Source organism: Rhinatrema bivittatum, chromosome 14, assembly GCF_901001135.1.
Source record: "Rhinatrema bivittatum chromosome 14, aRhiBiv1.1, whole genome shotgun sequence".
NCBI classification, from domain to species: domain Eukaryota; kingdom Metazoa; phylum Chordata; class Amphibia; order Gymnophiona; family Rhinatrematidae; genus Rhinatrema; species Rhinatrema bivittatum.
The window spans coordinates 42,613,682-42,633,356 of NC_042628.1; the positions used below are offsets into that span (position 1 = coordinate 42,613,682).

Here is a 19,675-nt window from a genome sequence, read left to right on the forward strand (position 1 = left end):
GTATCTGTATGAGATAGACTATACACATGATTTACCCTGTTTCATTGCAAATTGCAACAATGCTTCAATGAAAATGTTATGCCTATTAAGTAATATAAATCAGATTAATTTATGCAACCGTGCTGCAGACTAATCACAGAATCTCACAACCTGGGCAGTGGAATTTCCTAACCCATACTGCACAATCTACCAATACGGTACTGCAGAAAAAGACTTGGCTATGAGGCTATCTAGGCACCAGAGGATCTGAAGAACAAAATTCCCTATGACAACCAGCAAGGAGTTGACAATTCCAGACTTTAAGGGGCTGATATACTAAAATTGAGACGTTTATTCAATTACAGTGGTGACTTAGTAAAATTATCACACGGAAAAAGAAAAGCTAGCTGATAGAACTCTATGAACTAGGAGGCCAATATTCCAAAAAAGGCTGTGAACTCCTATATTTAGGTACCTAAGTTAGGTGCCTGGTTTCAGCTAAAAATTCACCTAAATTTGCCTTTCATGGTGTAGTTATTTGGCGCGAAAGCCGGCAGTGATTGCTGCTGGCTATCGCAGGATCACCCCCCGCTTTGCCCGTTACCGCTGGACTCTCTAAGGTCTCTAAGGTCTGCGACCTTAGAGAATCCAGGCCTTAGTTTCCCTGCCCTAACTCCATCCCCCTATAGACACTCACTTTTTAAGCCCTTAAATCCACTACATTTAGGAGCCTAGTGAAAGGAGCCTAAATTTAAGAACTCAGCTTTAATACATTTTCAAAAGAGCCAATTTAGATCCCAGCTCCCAAACTACCTGATTTTCCCATAGACACCAACTGGGAGAAAAGCCTTCATGAATGTGGCCCAAAGTTAGGGACCTAAAGCCTTTGCAAACTGACCTCTAAGCTAATGAGATGGTACTTTCAAAGCACGGTATCATACTTCCGGAATAATAACTTTCTTTGATGTGGAAAGAATAAAACCATTTGGACAAAGTGAGGCCCAAAAAATATCACTAGAAACACCATCTATAGTAAAGAATAAAAGCTAAACCCTCCTCACTAGCTGTCAGTGCTGCAGGCCCAGCGTGCAGAGCTCCTGTACTCTGGCATGGAAGATAAGTGGACACAGGTGTCGAGGGTAATTTGATGCTTAGAGACAGAAAAAGAGGTGAGAGTGATTTGGAGTATAGTGCCTATTGTGCGTCTAATCCTTTATTGTTTTCCTTCCTTTTGGCTTCTCTATGTCTGCTGGAGCGTTCAATTGTGTAAAAGCCTTTGTTAGGTTGTTTTTTGCTTGTCTGGTTGATCTTTTTTTGTTTGGAGTGCAAATGTGTGTGTGTGTGTGTGTGTGTGTGTCTGCACGGGTCTGGCAGTGTTTGACAGTGTGCACGGGGAGATGAAGGAGTGGAGAAGGGAGAGAATTTAGACTGGGAATAGGGAATTACCTGAATGTAATCTGCTTTGCCTGAAAAGCAGAATATCAATCGAAATAAATACTAATTCTTCCCATCTCTTCACTGGAAGCCTGCCCCTCAGCACCACACCCAGAAGCCTCCCAGCCTCTGAGATTCTCAGGTGATACGTCCAGATAAGGAGTATAGTCAAGAAGAGTAGAAAAACAAATCAGGCTTTTGAACCAAAATGTCACTGAGGTGGGCAGTGTCAGCACATGATCTGCTGTGGTGCTTGCTGAGGATTCTCATATCACCCTTGCTGTTCCTGGGCTGCTCCTCTTTCTGTTTTTGCCTTTTACCACAGTAGTGCCAGAGCGCTAAAAGAGGCCCCATAGTAGTAAAAGAAGTAATTTTGTGCATTCTGCACATAACACTATCCTCCAGGTTTTTTCTGATTTAATTATCCTGCAATAAATACCACTCTACTTATCACACTTTAGTACATAGGGGCAGAATGTCTAATCAGTTCATTATACTTCATTACCATGTCCATTACCATAATATTACAGCTGTGATATCCTCATTTACATAAGTGATTGGTACATTGGGCGAAGTGGTTGTCGTACCTTAGTACATTGGTCCGTCACAGTTTCACACTGCACAATGTGAATTCATATGAGGCAAGCCTACATACAACAGAGTAAATGGAGTTACGCTGCAGACTGGCAATCACTGAGCATTGCTACGGGCAATCTGCAGGCACCAGGGTGGGCAACCCTATTACTTTGTGTGGAGCTGGCTGCTTACAGAGTCCAAAAGAAATCAAAAGATTTCTAACAGTCTGCATCCACTGGTTAACACTTTGAAGCCTGATCATTTCCCACTCAAGCATTTCTGAGAATGCTACAAAACTCGCAGATCAACACATGGGTCAGTAAGAGGCCATGTATAAGAAATGGGTCTATTAAGCGCAAGTCGTTTTGGGGTATCTGGCAAGCCTACCTACAAACACTGCCTCCCAGAACTCGCAGCTTGTATATGAATGTTCAAACATGAACAGATGCTTTCCGTATCTATTGGACTGTTCAAAATGCAATCCCAACCTTGTGGTTCTGTTAACTTGCAGAACCTGTGCCTATGAGAAAGGGAGAGGGGGGTGGTGGGCAGGTTTAGGGGTTGATCTGGGTTACTATGTTGTGTCACCGCTGTGTGTGAGAAGTGGGCGTGCAGAGATAACCAGCCCTTTACTGCTCATTCTGAATGTAACAAGATGATGTTGTGAAAATTAATAAAAAAGTTTGAAACATAAGAAATGGGTCAGGGTGTTTTCAGTGGTCTCGCACTGCAAGGGTAAGCTGAAAGCCTGATCAGTGCACCTGCGGAATAGAGTTGCTAACCTTTGCATTAACCATTGCTGGCCAAAGAAAGTTCACCTGAGCCCATGCCCAGAAACTGAGGAACCCAGAAAGTCCCTCTTCCTGTGGCCTTGCAGCAGGTTGTGATCTTTCCAAAGCTGAAGGGCTTTTGTGACATTCTGATGCAAATGAAAGGTGGCAGCATATAAATAATGGAGACTTTGGTACCCTTGGGAAGCGCGTAACCTTGCAACAGCCTGAATTAAAAATGGATTATGCAGAAAATAAACCAAAACTTGCCGTCCCTTTTCAGCCTGGAAGTCTCATTCTCTAATGCCCGAGAAACAGACCTGCCATGCTAATGATGTGTGCCCCTACTTACCTGTCCAGCAGGGAGTCAAAGCAAGTAACTGCATTATCTCTCTGAGCTGCAATAACCAAGCAGGGGCCATCCGTTAACGGGAAGTGCTGCAGGAGAGGAAGAGCAGAATGCGGTTACTGACTAGCATGGGGACAAGTTACAGCAGGACATGCTAGGGAAGAGAGCGACAACTACCAGCTACTTGTAGTGCTTTCACACTAATCAAAGTTGTTTTGTAAAGTTGAAACTTTCAAGTTTCTCTGCTTTGTGACTTCCAGGATTATGTACACACAGTGCCCTTTTATTACTGGACAGAATTACAAAGCACCAGGTTGCTGCATTGACTCCTCTTCCAGATACAGTGAGTTTCTGAATGGGGCAATGGTACACTTCTACTCTACAAGGGTGAGATGGATTTGTTTTTTTCCAATGGATAATTAACAATAAAAAGATTACTAAAAGGTTAGATGTGCTTAAGATTTATAAACACACCGTTAACTCAACCACTAAAAAGTGGTGGATAACTTTAGAAACCTGCCAGCTATCCCACTGAATAGGAGACTTATGAACTTTCCATAGCCCATGCTTGTAAACTCATCCCAAATCCCATGTAGGATTTTGGGCCAGTCTAGTTTTGTTTCAACATTTATCTCAGACTATAATTCCCATAAAGCTTTGACTTAGGAGCTATAAAGCCAGGACTGACCCAAAATTTAGCAGAGTTGCTAACTTGTAACAAGTATTCTCCAAGGACAGCAGGATGTCAGTCCTTACACAGAGGTGACATCATCCAATGGAGCCTGGCCCAGAAAAACGATGTCAGTTTCTAGAACTTTGACTGTGCCTCACTGAGCATGCCCACTCATGCCATTATATCACACATCCACACCTGTCCCTTCAGTCTCTTTAGAAAGAAAGAAAGGGAAAAATTATGAAGAAACCAACTCCAAGGGTAGGTAGGCTGGTTTCATGAGGACTGACATGCTGATGTCCTCAGAGAACACCTGTTATAAGTAAGTAACTGTGCTTTCACAAACGCCAAGCAGGATGGCAGTCCTCACACATGGGGAATCCCTAGCTACAGGCTGCCCCTCATGAAAAAAGTGGCAGCAAACCAGGGACGACAATGTTTTTAAAAAGCTTGTTACCATTTTGGTTTTTATACTTAACCTATGAGGGGCAACCTAGAACAAAAACAATGGGCCCTAGGAGGGAACGAAGTTGGGTTCTACACCTCAAACAAATTCTGAAGGACAGACTGGTCAATCCTACTGTTGCATTGGCCAGCTCTGTCTAAACAGTAGTGAAAAGTGAATGAGTCGAGAGACACCACATCGCAGTCTTGAAGATCTCCTTCATGGGGACTGATCGCAGGTTGCCATGGCTGAAACAAAATGAGCCTTTACATGATCGGAGAAAGTTCTTTTTTACTCAACGCACAATTAAACTCTGGAATTTGTTGCCAGAGAATGTGGTTCGTGCAGTTAGTATAGCTGTGTTTAAAAAAGGATTGGATAAGTTCTTGGAGGAGAAGTCCATTACCTGCTATTAAGTTCACTTAGAGAATAGCCACTGCCATTAGCAATGGTTACATGGAATAGACTTAGTTTTTGGGTACTTGCCAGGTTCTTATGGCCTGGATTGGCCACTGTTGGAAACAGGATGCTGGGCTTGATGGACCCTTGGTCTGACCCAGTATGGCATTTTCTTATGTTCTTATGTTCTTATGACTCACCAGATTCAGACCCACCTGGGCATAACAGAAAGGAGATGAGGTCTGCTAGCCACTTAGATATACTTTGTTTGGCAAAGGCAATCTCCAGCTTGAAAATGTCAAGAGATACAACAATTTGAGTGGACTTTCTATGAGCATCAGTCTGCTCTAGAAAGAAGGCCAAGGCTTTCTTGAAATCCAAATGGTGCAGTGCTTATTCACCTTAGTGGCTGTCCCTGGAAAGAAATGTTGGACGGATTAAGATCCCTTCATGGAAAAACTTGATATCCGGTAGATACATTATTAGCATCTGACGCTCACTAACACTGTGTTGAAGTGACTGCCACCAAAAACTCAAATTTTTTCTGTTTTAAGTTCTTTTACATTATGTTTTTATGTTTAATGATTTTTTTTAAATGTATATCTATGCTTTTATCTTTAAAAATTTGGATGGATGTTTATTTTTAACCACCTAGAAAAGCATATAGATGGTATAGATATGTTTTAAACAAATAATGAAGAGGTACAGTGGTTCAATGGGAGCTTTCATCAGCTGGGGCAAAACCACATTGAGGTCCCAAATCACATTAGGAGGTCTGATGGGAGGCTTCAAATAAAGCAGATCTTGCAGAAAATGTATAACTAAAGGTTGTACAAAAATGGGTTTACTTTCTACATGGTGATAATATGTACTGATTGCACTAAGATGAATCCTTATTGAGTTGGTCTTAAGACTAGTCTCTGATAAATGTAGAAGGTAATCAAGCAGTTTTTATGAGGCGCAGGAGAAAGGATCTAGGGTTTTTTTGCTCACACCACATGGCAAACCTCCTCCATTTAAATCCACAGGACTTTCTAATAGAATCCTTCCTGGAAGCTAAAAGAACTTAAGACACTTCATCAGACAAATCAAAGGGGTTACAGAATCAACCTTTCAACATCTAAATAGTAAGTGATAGGGACTAGAAGTTGGGATGGCGCAACCCAACTTTATTCTGAGTGATGAGATCTGGGGAAATCCCTAGTCTGAAAGGTTCTCTGATGGACATCTCCCGCATTAGTGGGAACCAGACCTGTCTTAATCAAAAGCGGATTATAAGAATCATGGTCCCCTGTCTTCTCTGAGTTTCAACAAAGTCTTCGCTGTTAGGGGTATTGGAAGATTATGCATATAGAAGACTTTTGCCCCAGTGCATGGCAAAAGCATCTAAGGCTAGCTTGCCATGGGTCCTTCCTCTTACAAGGGGATGTGAACAGATCCACCACGGGTGTTCCCCAGCGAAAAAAGATCAGATTTGCTACCCTCTGCTTGAGAGACCACTCAAGTGGTTGCAAGGACTGACTCAGTCTGTCTGTTAGCACACTCTCCACTCCAGCCAGGTAAGTGACTCTGAGAACCATCTCCTGAGAGATGGCCCAGCTCCACAGCTGAACAGCCTCCTGACACAGAATGTACAAATCTGCACTGCCCTCTTTATTGATGTAATATATTGCCTCTTGGTTGTCTGTCTGGACAAGGATCACTTTGTTGGATAGCTGATCTCTGAAAGACTATAGAGTGTGCTGGATCTCCTGGAGCTCCAGGAAGTTTATTTGATGCAACTTTTCCTGGGTAGTGTATAAGCCCTAACTGCAGAGCCCATCTACATGAGCTCCCTAACCCAGAATGGACATATTCATCATGAGGATAATTTGGATTGGAAAGGGATTCCTCTGACTAAATTGGAATTGTCCTGTCACCAGGACAGGGAGTCCCTGAGTGGCTAAGTGATCCATATGCTCTCCCATAGGTCTTGATTGGCCTCCAACCACCAGGACCTCAAGGTCTATTTGGCTCTTCTCATGTAAAGATATGCCAACGGAGTTACATGTACCGTTGATGCCAGGAGGCCCAACAGCCTCAACATGTGCCATGATATGGTTAGCTGATTCATTTGGATCTCTTCTGCTATGGCCATCAAAGTGGTAGCTCTTTGTTGTGGAAGGAAGGCTTTTGTCTGAGTTGGGTCTAGTAGGGCTCCAATAAACTCCAACTGAGGTGATGAGCTGAGGTGAGACTTGGGTAGTTGATAATGAATCCTAGTAACTTCAACACCCAGATGGTCATGTGCATCAATTCCTCAGCTCCTGCCTGACATGGGCTCTTGACGAACCAATCATCCAGAAAAGGAAACATGTGCACCCTCAGTTTGTGTAAGTATACTGCTACCATGGCCAGGTGTTTTGTGAAGACACATGAAGCAGTTGCTAGCCCATAAGGCAGGACATGATACTGGAGGTGGTGTTCTCCTATGATGAATCTGAGATGTTTCCTGTGACTGGAAAAAATCTCTGTGAGTATAGGCATCCTTGAGATTGAGATAGCATAGCCAGTCCCCTTTTTGAAGGAAGGGGATTAAAGTGCCCAGGGAAGCCATCCTAAAATTTTCTCTCTTGATGAATTTGTTCAAGTCCCTTAGGTCTAGGATGGGAAGGAGTCCCCCTGGTTTCTGTGGATCAGGAAATACTTAGAATAGAATCCCCACCCTCTTTGCCTTGTGGAACAGGCTTGACCGCTCTGCCATTAAGAGGGAGGACAGCTCCTTTAGAAGCAGTTCCCGATGTAGCAACTGATCCGATTTGGTGGAAGACCCAAATCGGGTCTTCCACCAAATTTGCTCCATCTTCTAATGATTCTGAGGACCCACACATTTGAGGTTATACTGAGCCACCAATTTACATAAAACTGTAGCCTTCCCTTAATGGAAGAGCCTCTGGCATGGGTACCAGGATACTGACTATATTCCCTGTGATCCAGTCAAAATGCCATCCCAGATGTTGACTGGATTGCAGTCTGGGACTTAGGTACTCTCTGTTGCCCTCTGGTGCCTTTACCTCCTCAGTCCCATCTGCAGCAGACAAGGAGTCTGCTGCAGATGGGACCGAGGAGGTAAAGGACAGTGTCTCATTGGGTAGAAGAGGTGTCTTCTGTCCTGGCCTCAGATACCTCCTGGAAGAGGAATCCAGGTCTGGAGTGTTAATGGAGAGCTGCTGGAGCATTGCACAATGATCTCAGATTTGTGCAACTGCATCCTTGACTCCATCTCCAAAGAGATTTTTCTCCTGTGCACAGCATGTCAGCAAGTTTTTCTTGCACTACTGACTGGAGATCTGAGGCTCACAGCCAGACAGGTCTGCATACTCCTCCCTATCCCTACAGCAGAGATTCTCAATGCCATTTCAAAAACATCAAAGGTCAAACAGGTTGCTTATTTTCCACGCACCAACCCTTTGTCTACCAGTGACTGGAGAGCATCTTGCTGCTTTTGAGGAAGCTGCTCAACTACCCCTTGCACTTGCTTCAGAATGTCCCGCAGGTACTGGCCCATGATGAGCTATGCTCCTTTTCTCCCAACAGTATTCATGGCTCTAGAATCCCTCCCTGGGGGCACTGAGGAGTGGGACCTAGATCTCTGGGCCTTTTTGACAGCAGATTTGCAACCACAGATTGGTGTGGCAGCTGCCACTTGTTGAATCCAGGAGCCATTTGGATAAGATAAATCACATCCACCTTCCTATTGACAGAGAGCGGGTTCTCCTGCCCTTCTGTTCCTTATAGAGGAACTGGGACTGCTACAATCTTCTTAGGAGGCTCTCCAAACTAGAGGATGTCCAGCATCTTGGCTCTGGACTCTTTGTCTGTATCATAAACGGAATGGCTTATAGAATTTTCATCACAAAACCTGTGAAGGAGAAGTCATCAAGTGGTGACTTCCTTCTCTCTAGTGGAGGAGAGGGGTCAGAGGGGAGACACCTCTTTTTCAGAAATATCCGCAGAGTCATAACCATTACCCCATGAATTTTGAGATTCCAACTCATCCTGTCTGTTGGTGAGGACTCTTTCAGTGCTCTGTCCTCCGCTAATAGGTCACAGACCAGCGCAGTTGGCTGTTTTGGCCTGGATCCCAAAGAACTTTGATGTGTCAGGGAAGCTTCCTCTCTTGAGGAGCCAGAGATCATCAACAGGCTGGTAGCCATTGCCCCCAATGCCCCTTCAGGGATCGGTGTCAAATTGGGCACTGGTGCCAGCGTCAGTGCTGATGCATCACTAGTGAGCACCCGGAGGGAATGGAGCAGCAGTTCAAGGGCTGGTGGTGCCTGCCTTGGTGTCCCAACACAGGCCCTGCAGCACCTTCTCCAAAGCTTGCTGGATCTTCTTATCCAATTCCTTTTCAAAGATCGCCAGTGCCAACACTGACTGGAAGGCAGGAGGCATGCCCACATCCTCTTTAGAATCGAGGTAGAATGGTGGCAGACATCAGGACCAGTGGAGACTGAAAAGTCCCTGACATGTCTTGAGGATGAGTTCTCCTTGCCAGAGGACCACAAGGGGGTTCTTGGATCATTAGATCATCCCTACTCCTGGCATTGCACATCAATGGAGATTGATGCAAATGCTTCTTCAGCTTCCATTGATGCTCAGCATGAGATTACCTTGATGCCGGAGTCAAAGAGGCAGAACCCAATGCCTTCTTTGATCAGAAAGAGTCAGACGATGGCCCTTCTCCAGGTTCATTAACAGCTGATGACACTGAGGGAATAGACGGTTCTTCCAATGCCAATGCCGCTCCTTCTACTGGTGCAGGTCCGAGTTCCCTTGATGTCTGGTGCTGCCAGTGCTGATGAATTGATCTTCTGGTGCTTGAAGAATTTATCCAAAGGTTCCATTTGGGATCGGCATCCTTTCTGGATTATGGTTGCACATGTGTGACACCCATCAACAGCATACGATGCTCCCAAGCAAAGGACATATCTATTATAGGAGTCCATAGCAGACATGATCTTTTTTGCACTGGGGGCATTGCTGGAACCCACCAGACATGTCAGACTGAAAAGGGATGCAAAATCAAACTTGTTGGTGACAATGAGTAGATGGCTGGTGGGTACCGAAGAGCCCAATCACTGCAGAGTGGAATGACACAAAAGAAACTAAGTAGAAACCCCAAAAACACTTTACCTAGGAACAACTACAAGGAAAAACAAGACCACCGGATTCTATGCAAACAATCCTGTGTCTAGGGAACTTTTTTTTTAAACTTTGAAAACAAGCCTAGAAGAGAAGTGAGACAGCACTGTGACCAGAGGGCTCCGCAAAAAAGACATGAAGGGACGCCGTGTGGAATTAAATATAATGGCATGCCCAATGAGGTGCAGTAAAACTTTTAGAAACTTTGACATAGTTTTGCTAGGCTCCATTAGATGATGTCACCAGTGTGTGAGGACTGCCATCCTGCTTGTCCTCAGAGAACAGAGGTGACCTGGGGTATGGTGGAATGTCTCTTTACCTATTATACAGACACAAGAGGGGGCTGAATTAGAACAAGTTTGAAGGAATGAGATGAATGAATGTGAGGATTTTCATTATACTCTCCATTTTAGATAGATTTAAAAAAAAGATGATTGAACTATGAATATATATGAATTATGCACTAGTGGACAGTAGCCAGGTTTGAAGCCTTGATGATTGGCGTAACTGCTCACAAATTTCAACCTTGTGCTAATTCAACCCCTTTCTGTGTCTGACTGTGTGTCCAATAAATGTGCACATAACTTTCCTACATATTATACAAAGCTTATGTATGATACCAGGGACAGTTTCTGAGTTACCATTGTCCAGATTGCTCAGGAGGGCAGCACTTTAACATATAAGAGATGGACACAGTAGGGAAACCAGACAGATAAGGCAGCTGGGACTAGAATAACATAATTCCTGATGCAATTGATTTTCTCTCTCTCATCCTTGTGTAACACACGCAGCAAAGAGATATCAATGACCTATAAATCAGGCACAATTTAATACACAGAATGCAAAGGATTTCCTTTGGTTGTTGTACATAAAGCCATTTGTCCATCTTTGCTAAAGTGGGGGGGGATTACCAGAGATTTTTTTCCCCACACAGCTTTTACAGCAGCAATTTATCATAGCTGAAAAAGGCTGCAGCTTGTTAGCTTTGCTGAATGTTGCTAGAGAGTAAATCTGCCAGCATTTGAGGGCTTAATAGATCTCTCTTTTTGCACCCCTTTGACTGCCTTTCACCCATCCATCTAGTTATTGCTCTTTTTCCTAAATGCACAACCTTATTTTGATTTATAGCTTTGCAGCCTGTGGTCATTGAGGGGCAGAAATGGAACTCTTTGAAAAGGAATTTTCTTTCAAGTGCACCCCCTAATAGCTGAAAAACTCACATGCTGCTATAGTAACCTGTGGTTGAAAAGACATGAAACCATTCCCTCCATAATAGCAGCATATTATACTCATCGGTAGGCCAGTAGGTGCCACCAGTATAGTAATGTTTGGCAATATCTCCCTCTAGGGCAGTGGTATTCACTCTCAGTCCTCAAGAGCTGCCAACAAGACAGGTTTTCAGGATATCTCAAATAAATATGCATGAGATAGATTTGCATGCACACTGCCTCCATTATATGCAAATCTGTCTCATGCATATTCATTAGGGCTGTCCTGAAACCGCAACTTTGTGGCAGTCCTCGAGGGCTGGGAGTGAATACCACTTCTCTAGGGCATAAGCACTCCCAGCCATGGTCTGCTCCAACCTGCTATAGATGGAGTTGGGAATCAGTCACATGGCAGCACTCTATGCTGCTCTTGGGATAAGCATTTTAGATGGTCATTTCATTTCCAAAATTCATAGTGAGATAATGCAGGACAATAAGAGTATATAGGAGAAAATACTTTGCAGACACTAGCATTAGAGACAATTTTTAGCTAGAGACCACTGTATCTTACACAGTTAGGTTGAAAGACTATGAGAGATCCATTGAATCTAGCTTTCTTCTGATTGCCTAATTGCTCTTGCTACATAGTAATCCAAGGGAAGGGGAAAATGCATCTCTTGTCAATTCTGTAACAATGCAAAAAGTTACTTTCCCAACCCCAAATATAGAGATCAGCAAGAATTGCTGGATTTGGATTCCCACTTTTCCTTCATCTGTAGCTGTGATATTGTAAACATCTTTTTCCTCTAAATTCTTATACAATTTACTTTTGACTTTGATCTTATTTAGGTTTGGACATCTGATGCAAACAGCATAAGTACCAATAAACAGGTTAACAAGTAGTAGTAGTAGTAGTTCTGTATTGCTCTGTGCCTGATTGTTCTCTCTTCTAGAAAGGTGCAGCTAAAAGCACTAGGAATGGGGCTCTGAGATGTAAGCTGCAGAAGGATGAAAGCAACTCATATCCTGGATATCCCAGATTTAATTTTTGCCCCAGCAGTTTCTTTCTTCTCCTTTTGACCTCCAATTCAGTTAGAATTTGTAGTGGGCTAAGAGCCTTCATTCACAGCTAGCCAGGAGATTTTCAACTATTTTATATCCACTCCCAACTTAGTCTAGCTATTTCAGTTTTCATCTTTGACTAGAGGCCACAGAATGTGGCACCTTCCAGAATGGAATAATGTGGCTCCTGAGTCTGGCCACTAGGTTTGTCATTGAACAATAGCTGTGATTGCTAACTCTACAGAATCATCAGTCTTGGCAGGCTCAGGGAGCAGTGTCCTGGCCGTGGAATCAAACCCAGGTTCTCCACATGTCTGGATCTGCTCCAGATTTTTTGGATGTTTTTCTGTTGGTCTTCCCCATTTTATCCTCCAATAAGCCAGTAAGTAATGCTCATGGTGTGTGTACTTTCCAGCCCTTGACACCCTTATGACCCAGAGTTTCACTCCTGTGACATGCCCAGATCCCTACCAGCCTTGTGAGACAAGTCTCCTGAGTAAACTCATGTAGCCAAGCCATAAAGCCATCATGGGATATTTTCTGTTATTTCACTATTATTTATTTACTTATTACTTGTTTCTTCCTCTTACCTCAAAGACTTACCGCATTGGTTAGTAAAACTATACTCTCACTGTAGAACATAACCCAAAACATTTTTGGTTTATTGTATGCTGAATGCTGGCCTCACACCGTATCTCACACTAGAGTTTGGCTCTACTCTAAATGGAAAGCAATGACTATTTCTGTTAGCCTCAAATTCCCCTGGGAAGCTCTTTATCCTTTGCCGGAGGCTCATCTTTGACAATAACACTGCTTTCCTAACACTGCTCCTCTCCCGTTACACTGAAGGGCTAAACAGAGCAGCCTCTCTCCACAGAAAGTCTGAGGTATCAGGCCCCTGGGAGAAAAAAACACTAGGGAACAGCATCATTGACCACTACATTTAATTTTTCTTGGCACCAATGTGACACACACCTGTCAGGTGAAACAAAAAGAAATCTTACAATGTGATGTGTGTGTTAGAAAATTCTGCATTCAATGAAGAATCTTCCAGTACTGTATTAACCTGATAATTTGATGGGAAAGCAAAGTTGCTTACCTGCAAAAGATGTTCTCTGTGGAGAACATCTGATGGTGCCAAAAGTTGGTCTGAATTCTCTCCAAGCCCAGAAACTTATTTGTTGAGTCCCTTCTGGACATTGGTGGGAGTTCTTGCACTAGCATCATTGTATGCCCTCTTTGTCTTTCCTCTAGCTAGTATTCAACTTCCTGGGGAGGACACAGGGATTGTTCTACTGTCCATAGAAAACCCCTGTTACAGGTAAGCAACTTTGCTTTCTCTGTGGCCAAGCTTAACACAAACAAGATGGGGACTCCCCAGCTAAAGGTTGCTTAGTACTGTTTTTTTTGCAACCTATGGCTATTGAGCAAGACACTGAATGATTAGTTTAGAATACTATTGAGCACACACTGTCCAAATTTACTGTCTTCACAAGACTCTTGCTCCAGGCAATAGTGCTGAGCAACTGTGTATATTGATGACCATATTGCTGCTTTGCAGATGTCTTACATAGATGAAGAGTTCAGATGGGCTAATGTTGTTGCGACTGCTCTTAGCTGATGGGCTTTGATCTGATGCAGAACTTGACAATTTTGTGTTTCATAGCAATGAGATATACATTGTGAAAGCCATTTGGACAAAATACGTTTTATTACTGCATTTCCTCTCTTATTTTCATCGAAAGCTAGGAATAGCTGAGATGTTTTCTATGCAATTTAGTCCTTTCTAGGTAGAACAACAACGCCCTTCTACGGTTTAATGTGTGAAGAGCTTGTTTCTTTGGTGTTGGATATGGTTTTGGGAAAAAAGCTGGTAACAATCGATTGGTTTAGGTGGAATTGAGATACTATCAGAAACTTGGATGAGTATGTAATACTACATGATTTTTAAATATTTAAATGTACGGAAGGTAGGTAACAAGAACTTGTAGTTTGCTTACTTTCCAGGCTGAAGTTATGGCTATGAGAGAGAATGTTTTCCATGTCACAAATTTCAGGTGTGCTGTTGCCATTGGCTCATATGGAAGTTTCATTAATGGTACAATGCGTTAAGATCGCATTGTAGTGGGGATGTCTTAATTGGAGGCTTTATACTGTAAAGATTTTTAATAAACCTAGAAATTATCAGATGGTGGGAAAAAGATGGGCTTCCTTCATGCTGATGATAAGCAGAAATGGCACTCAAGTGTTCCCTTACTGAGTTAGATTAATCCATGTTTATGAGATACATTAAGTAATTCATAAAAACTGGGACAATGCAGATAAAAAAGGTCTGTCTTCTGTGCCTGACACTAGTGGGTAAATCTTGTCCATTTATAGTTATATGATTTTCTTGTGTTTCGTTTTCTTACTGCCAGAAATATTTCATTTACTTCTTGTGGCAGCTGAAGATTCCGAATTAGTTTGCTTTCAGTCTAAACATGTAAATAAACATGGGGATAAAGGTGAGTCAGTTGATATAGTGTATCTGGGTTTCCAGAAAGCAATTGACAAAGTCCCTCATGATAGGAAATTAAAAAGTGATGGGATAGGGAGCAGTGTCTTATTGTGGGTTGCAAACTGTTAAAAGATAGAAAACAGACCGCAGGGCTAAATGGTAAATCTTCTCAATGGAAAAAGGTGAATTGTGGTGGAGTGCCCCAGAGATCTGTTCTGGGACCACTGCTTTTTAATCAACCTAATAAATGAAGCTTGACCGACGTGCCGCAAATGCGCAGTAGAGAGCAGCTCTACCGCGCATGTGCGGGCGAGCACGTCGGTCAAGCGGAGCGTCAGCTGTTGAAAAACATGGCGGCAGTGAGGAGCACTATCGGCGGTGAGGAGCGGCCGTGGCGACAGCGAGGAGCGGCGGCAAACTCAGTGGTGAGGGAGGGAGGCGGCAGCAGCAGCGAGGAGCAGCGAACTCTGTGGTGAGGGGAGGGGGGCGGTGAGGAGCAGCGAACTTGGTGGTGAGGGAGGGAGGGTGAGAGTGAGGGGCGGGGGCGGGGAGGAGCTGTGAACTTGGTGGTGAGAGTTAGGGAGGGTGAGAGTGGGAGAGGGAGGGTGAGGAGAGGGAGGGGAGGGTGAGAGTGGGAGGGGAGGGTGAGAGTGGGAGAGGGAGGGGGGAGGGGAGAGGGGGAGGAGAGGGAGGGGAGGGGAGAGAGGGGGGAGGAGGGAGGAGGGAGGAGAGAGGGGGGAGGGGAGGAGAGAGGGGGAGGAGGGAGGGGGGAGGTGGGAGGTGAGGGAGGTGGGAGAGGGAGAGGGGGAGGGGGGAGAGGGAGAGGGAGGAGAGGGGGAGGGGGGAGGGGGGCTGTGTTTGAAAATGGACTAAAAAAAATGTAATGTAGCCCGTTTTAACGGGCTTAACGGCTTGTATATTCATAAATGACCAGGAAATGGAAATAATAAGTGAGGTGATTAATTTTGCCGATGACACAAAATTATTGAAAGTTAATAAATCACAAGAGGATTGTGAGAATATACAAGAGGACCTTGCGAAACTGGGAAACTGGCTAAGCAAATGGAAAATTAAATTTAATGTGAACAAGAGCAAAGTGATGCACTTAGGGAAGAGCAATCCAAATTATAGCTACATCATGCAAGGTTCCACATTAGTAGTCACCATTCAGGAATAGGATCCTAGGCATCATCATTGATAATAAATTGAAATCCTCTGCTCAGTGTGCATCAGCGGCCAAGAAAGCAAATAGAATGTTAGGAATTATCAGGAAAGGAATGGAGAATAAAGCAGAGAATATCATAATGCCTCTGTATCGCTCCATAGTGCAACTTCCTCTTGAGTATTGTGTGCAGTTCTGGTCACTATATCTCAGAAAAGATAGAGCAGAATTAGAAAAGGTACAGAGAGGGGCAACCAAAATTATAAAGGGGATGGAAAGGGGAGGAACAGCTAAAGAAGTTAGGACTCGTCAGCTTGGAGAAGACACGGCTGATGGGAGATATGATAGAGGCCTATAAAATATTGAGTGGAGTGAGTAAACATTATTCAGTTGTTTACTCTTTCAAAGAGTACAAAGAATAGGGGGACACACAATGAAGTTACTATGTGATACATTTAAAATTAGTAAGAGAAAATATTTTTTTACTCAATGTTGTGGTCCCGGTCGCCAGGCTAGCGACCGGGTCCTTACCTGCTCTTCGGGCCCCCCCGCTCCTGCCGCGACCCGCGGTCCGTTGGGCCTACCCGGCCGCATGGCAGCGGCGTCTCCCTTGTGGAGACGCGGCTGAGGCCCGAACCAGACTCCTCCCCCTGCCAGGGAACGTGCGCGGGAACCCCTCTTGTAGGTCCAGCACCCGGAAGTGCTGAACCGCCCCTCTCCTGACGTCAGACGCCGGCTGACTATTTAAACCGGCGTCTGTCTCGCCTACCTTGCCTTGCAATGAGGTCGCTCTCCTGAGTGCTTAGTTGCCGTTCCTGCTTGGTTCCAGCCGTGCCTTGCTTCCAGCCTTGGTCCCTGCTTGTTCCAGCCGTACCTTGCTTCCAGCCTTGGTCCCTGCTTGTTCCTGCCGTGCCTTGCTTCCAGCCTTGGTCCCTGCTTGTTCCAGCCGTGCCTTGCTTCCAGCCTTGGTCCCTGCTTGTTCCAGCCGTGCCTTGCTTCCAGCCTTGGTCCCTGCTTGTTCCAGCCGTGCCTTGCCTCCAGCCTTGGTCCCTGCTTGTTCCAGCCGTGCCTTGCCTCCAGCCTTGGTCCCTGCTTGTTCCAGCCGTGCCTTGCCTCCAGCCTTGGTCCCTGCTTGTTCCAGCCGTGCCTTGCTTCCAGCCTTGGTCCCTGCTTGTTCCAGCCGTGCCTTGCTTCCAGCCTTGGTCCCTGCTTGTTCCAGCCGTGCCTTGCTTCCAGCCTTGGTCCCTGCTTGTTCCTGCCGTGCCTTGTTTCCAGCCTTGGTCCCTGCTTGGTTCCAGCCGTGCCTTGCTTCCAGCCTTGGTCCCTGCTTGTTCCAGCCGTGCCTTGCTTCCAGCCTTGGTCCCTGCTTGTTCCAGCCGTGCCTTGCTTCCAGCCTTGGTCCCTGCTTGTTCCAGCCGTGCCTTGCTTCCAGCCTTGGTCCCTGCTTGTTCCAGCCGTGCCTTGCTTCCAGCCTTGGTCCCTGCTTGTTCCAGCCGTGCCTTGCTTCCAGCCTTGGTCCCTGCTTGTTCCTGCCGTGCCTTGCTTCCAGCCTTGGTCCCTGCTTGTTCCTGCCGTGCCTTGCTTCCAGCCTTGGTCCCTGCTTGTTCCTGCCGTGCCTTGCTTCCAGCCTTGGTTCCTGCTTGGTTCCAGCCGTGCCTTGCTTCCAGCCTTGGTCCCTGCTTGTTCCAGCCGTGCCTTGCTTCCAGCCTTGGTCCCTGCTTGTTCCAGCCGTGCCTTGCTTCCAGCCTTGGTCCCTGCTTGTTCCAGCCGTGCCTTGCTTCCAGCCTTGGTCCCTGCTTGTTCCTGCCGTGCCTTGCTTCCAGCCTTGCTTCCTGCCTGTTCCTGCCGTGCCTTGCTTCCTACCTGTTCCTGCCTTGCCTGACCCTGCCTGTTCCAGCCTCCGCTCCGTGGTTCCGCTCCAGCCTTCCCAGCATCATGCCTTGTCTTCAGCCAGCCTCGACCTTCGGACGTCTTCTCGATTCTCCTTGTCTCCAGCCAGCCACGACCATCGGACTTCCTCTCAACTCTCCTGCTCTTCCCCCTGCCTTAACTACCAGATCTCCTAAGTCCCAGCGACCTGGACCCCTACGGGCTCCTCCTGGGGGGGTCTCTGGTTTCCAGGGTGAAGACTTCGTCACCCGCTCCAGCCTTGTTCCGCCTCCCGGCTTCCTTACCATCGACTGGAGTCCGTCTCCAGTCAGCTGGCCCAACGGTTCACTAACAGACTCTTTTCACAACACTCAATGCATAATTAAGCTCTGGAATTGCCAGAGGATGTGGTGAAAGCTATTAGTGTAGCTGCATTTAAAAAAGGTTTGGACAAGTTCCTGGAGGAAAAGTCCATTAGCCATTATTAAGATGAAGTTGCAGAAATCCACTTCTTAACCCTGGAATAAGCAGCATGGAATCTATCTATCCCTTGGGATCCTGCCAGGAATTTGTGTCCTGGATTGGCCACTGTTAGAAACAGGATGCTAGGCTTGATGGACCTTTGGTTTGATCCAGGATGGCAAATCTTATGTTCTTCTGTAAACACCCACGTTGTTAGTGCTAGAGACTAAAGGTTGGGATGGAGAACTGTTCCTCCATATTAAGTCGGGAAATTCAGTATTAATGGCAATCTGATGGGTGGAGCTATTGCTATACTGGTGGATTTTTAAAGGCTTGCACGCAGCAAAACCAGGAGATATGCGATTGACTCGGACCAGCACGCACCACACGGATTTTAAAAGGCTAGCGGCCACGAGCGTATTTCTTGGTACATGCATAAAAAAAGTTTTCAGAAAAAGGGGTAGGGCATGGGCATGGTCTGGAAGTGGCATGGGAAGACATGGGCAGGCCGGGATTGCACCATGCAGTCAGCACATAAGTAGTTATGCTTACAAGCACACGCCGAGGTCCCCTGCTTCATAACTTTACCTTTGCTATGGACAGCACGAAGTAGTGTAACAAACAAAACGAGGCTAGTCAGTGGGGTTTTAAGGCTCAGGGCTAATAGGATAAGAGGGAGGCAAGTTAGCTAGGGGGTTTAGGAAGTCCTCTCCTTTACTGGGGAAAACTGTGAAAAAGGTCTAATAGTTGCTGCACGTACCTACTAAAATTTCCCCCACTTATGTGCTTGAGACTGTATTCGCGTGTACATGTGTGCATCAACATAAAATCGTGTGCACATATAGCCAATTTTATATCACGTGTGCATATACGCACATATATGCACACAGGCTATAAAATCGGCACCTCAGTGTTTGCGCACTGGCAAACGCACACGCGTGTGTGCACGCACGTGGTTCTTAAATTTTATATTCATATTGTGAAACCATGGGGAAAAAAGTTTGCCATGGCCAAAATTGGGCTATTAGAATCATTCTTCCTTTGTCTTTTCTTAATTTGAGAATCATCCTTGATATTAAGGGATCAGAAGGAACGCATAAAGACCTGTGCTCCATGGTATGATAAATGCGTACATCGCTAGAGCTTAGTTGAATGGTCTCTTGGAACAATGCTGCTGTAATCTGTGATTGAATTGTGATTTGAAAAGGTGTTTTATCAGTGTTCCCCAAATTTTAAAGAGGCACTGCAGCGTGTTGTTGAGTGACCATTCATGTGTTGAAGTTGATGGATATTGCTAGGATATTGTCTTTTCCTGAGAGATACCCGAGATATACATCTTCTTTGTCATTGTCCATTTCCAAATGTTTAGTGCTTCTTTGTAAAGTTGGAAAGAGCCTGTTCTTCTTTGCTTGTTGATATAAAACATCTTCACTTGATTGTCTGTCCAAATTTTTACCGTTTTGTTTTTCAGGTAAGATTTGAACACTCAATGGCCATTGTAAATAGCCTTCATTTCTAGAATATTGATGTGAAGTGTTAAAGGAAAATTATGTTTCTTACCTGATAATTTTCGTTCCTGTAGTACCAAGGATCAGTCCAGACTGCT

General features: G+C 45.0%; 1 protein-coding gene across 2 annotated transcripts in view; it reads right to left on the minus strand.

Annotated features, from left to right (window-relative positions):
• Positions 1-19,675, minus strand: part of C14H16orf71 (chromosome 14 C16orf71 homolog) — a 386,375-nt gene that overhangs the window by 40,431 nt on the left and 326,269 nt on the right. Inside the window, exon 29 of one of the 2 annotated variants that reach the window (XM_029576716.1) lies at positions 3,112-3,197. The exons of the other annotated variant lie outside the window; for it this stretch is intronic. The gene's annotated coding sequence lies outside the window, so the exon portion shown is untranslated. The remainder of the gene's footprint in view (positions 1-3,111; positions 3,198-19,675) is intronic. 2 annotated transcript variants of the gene reach the window in all.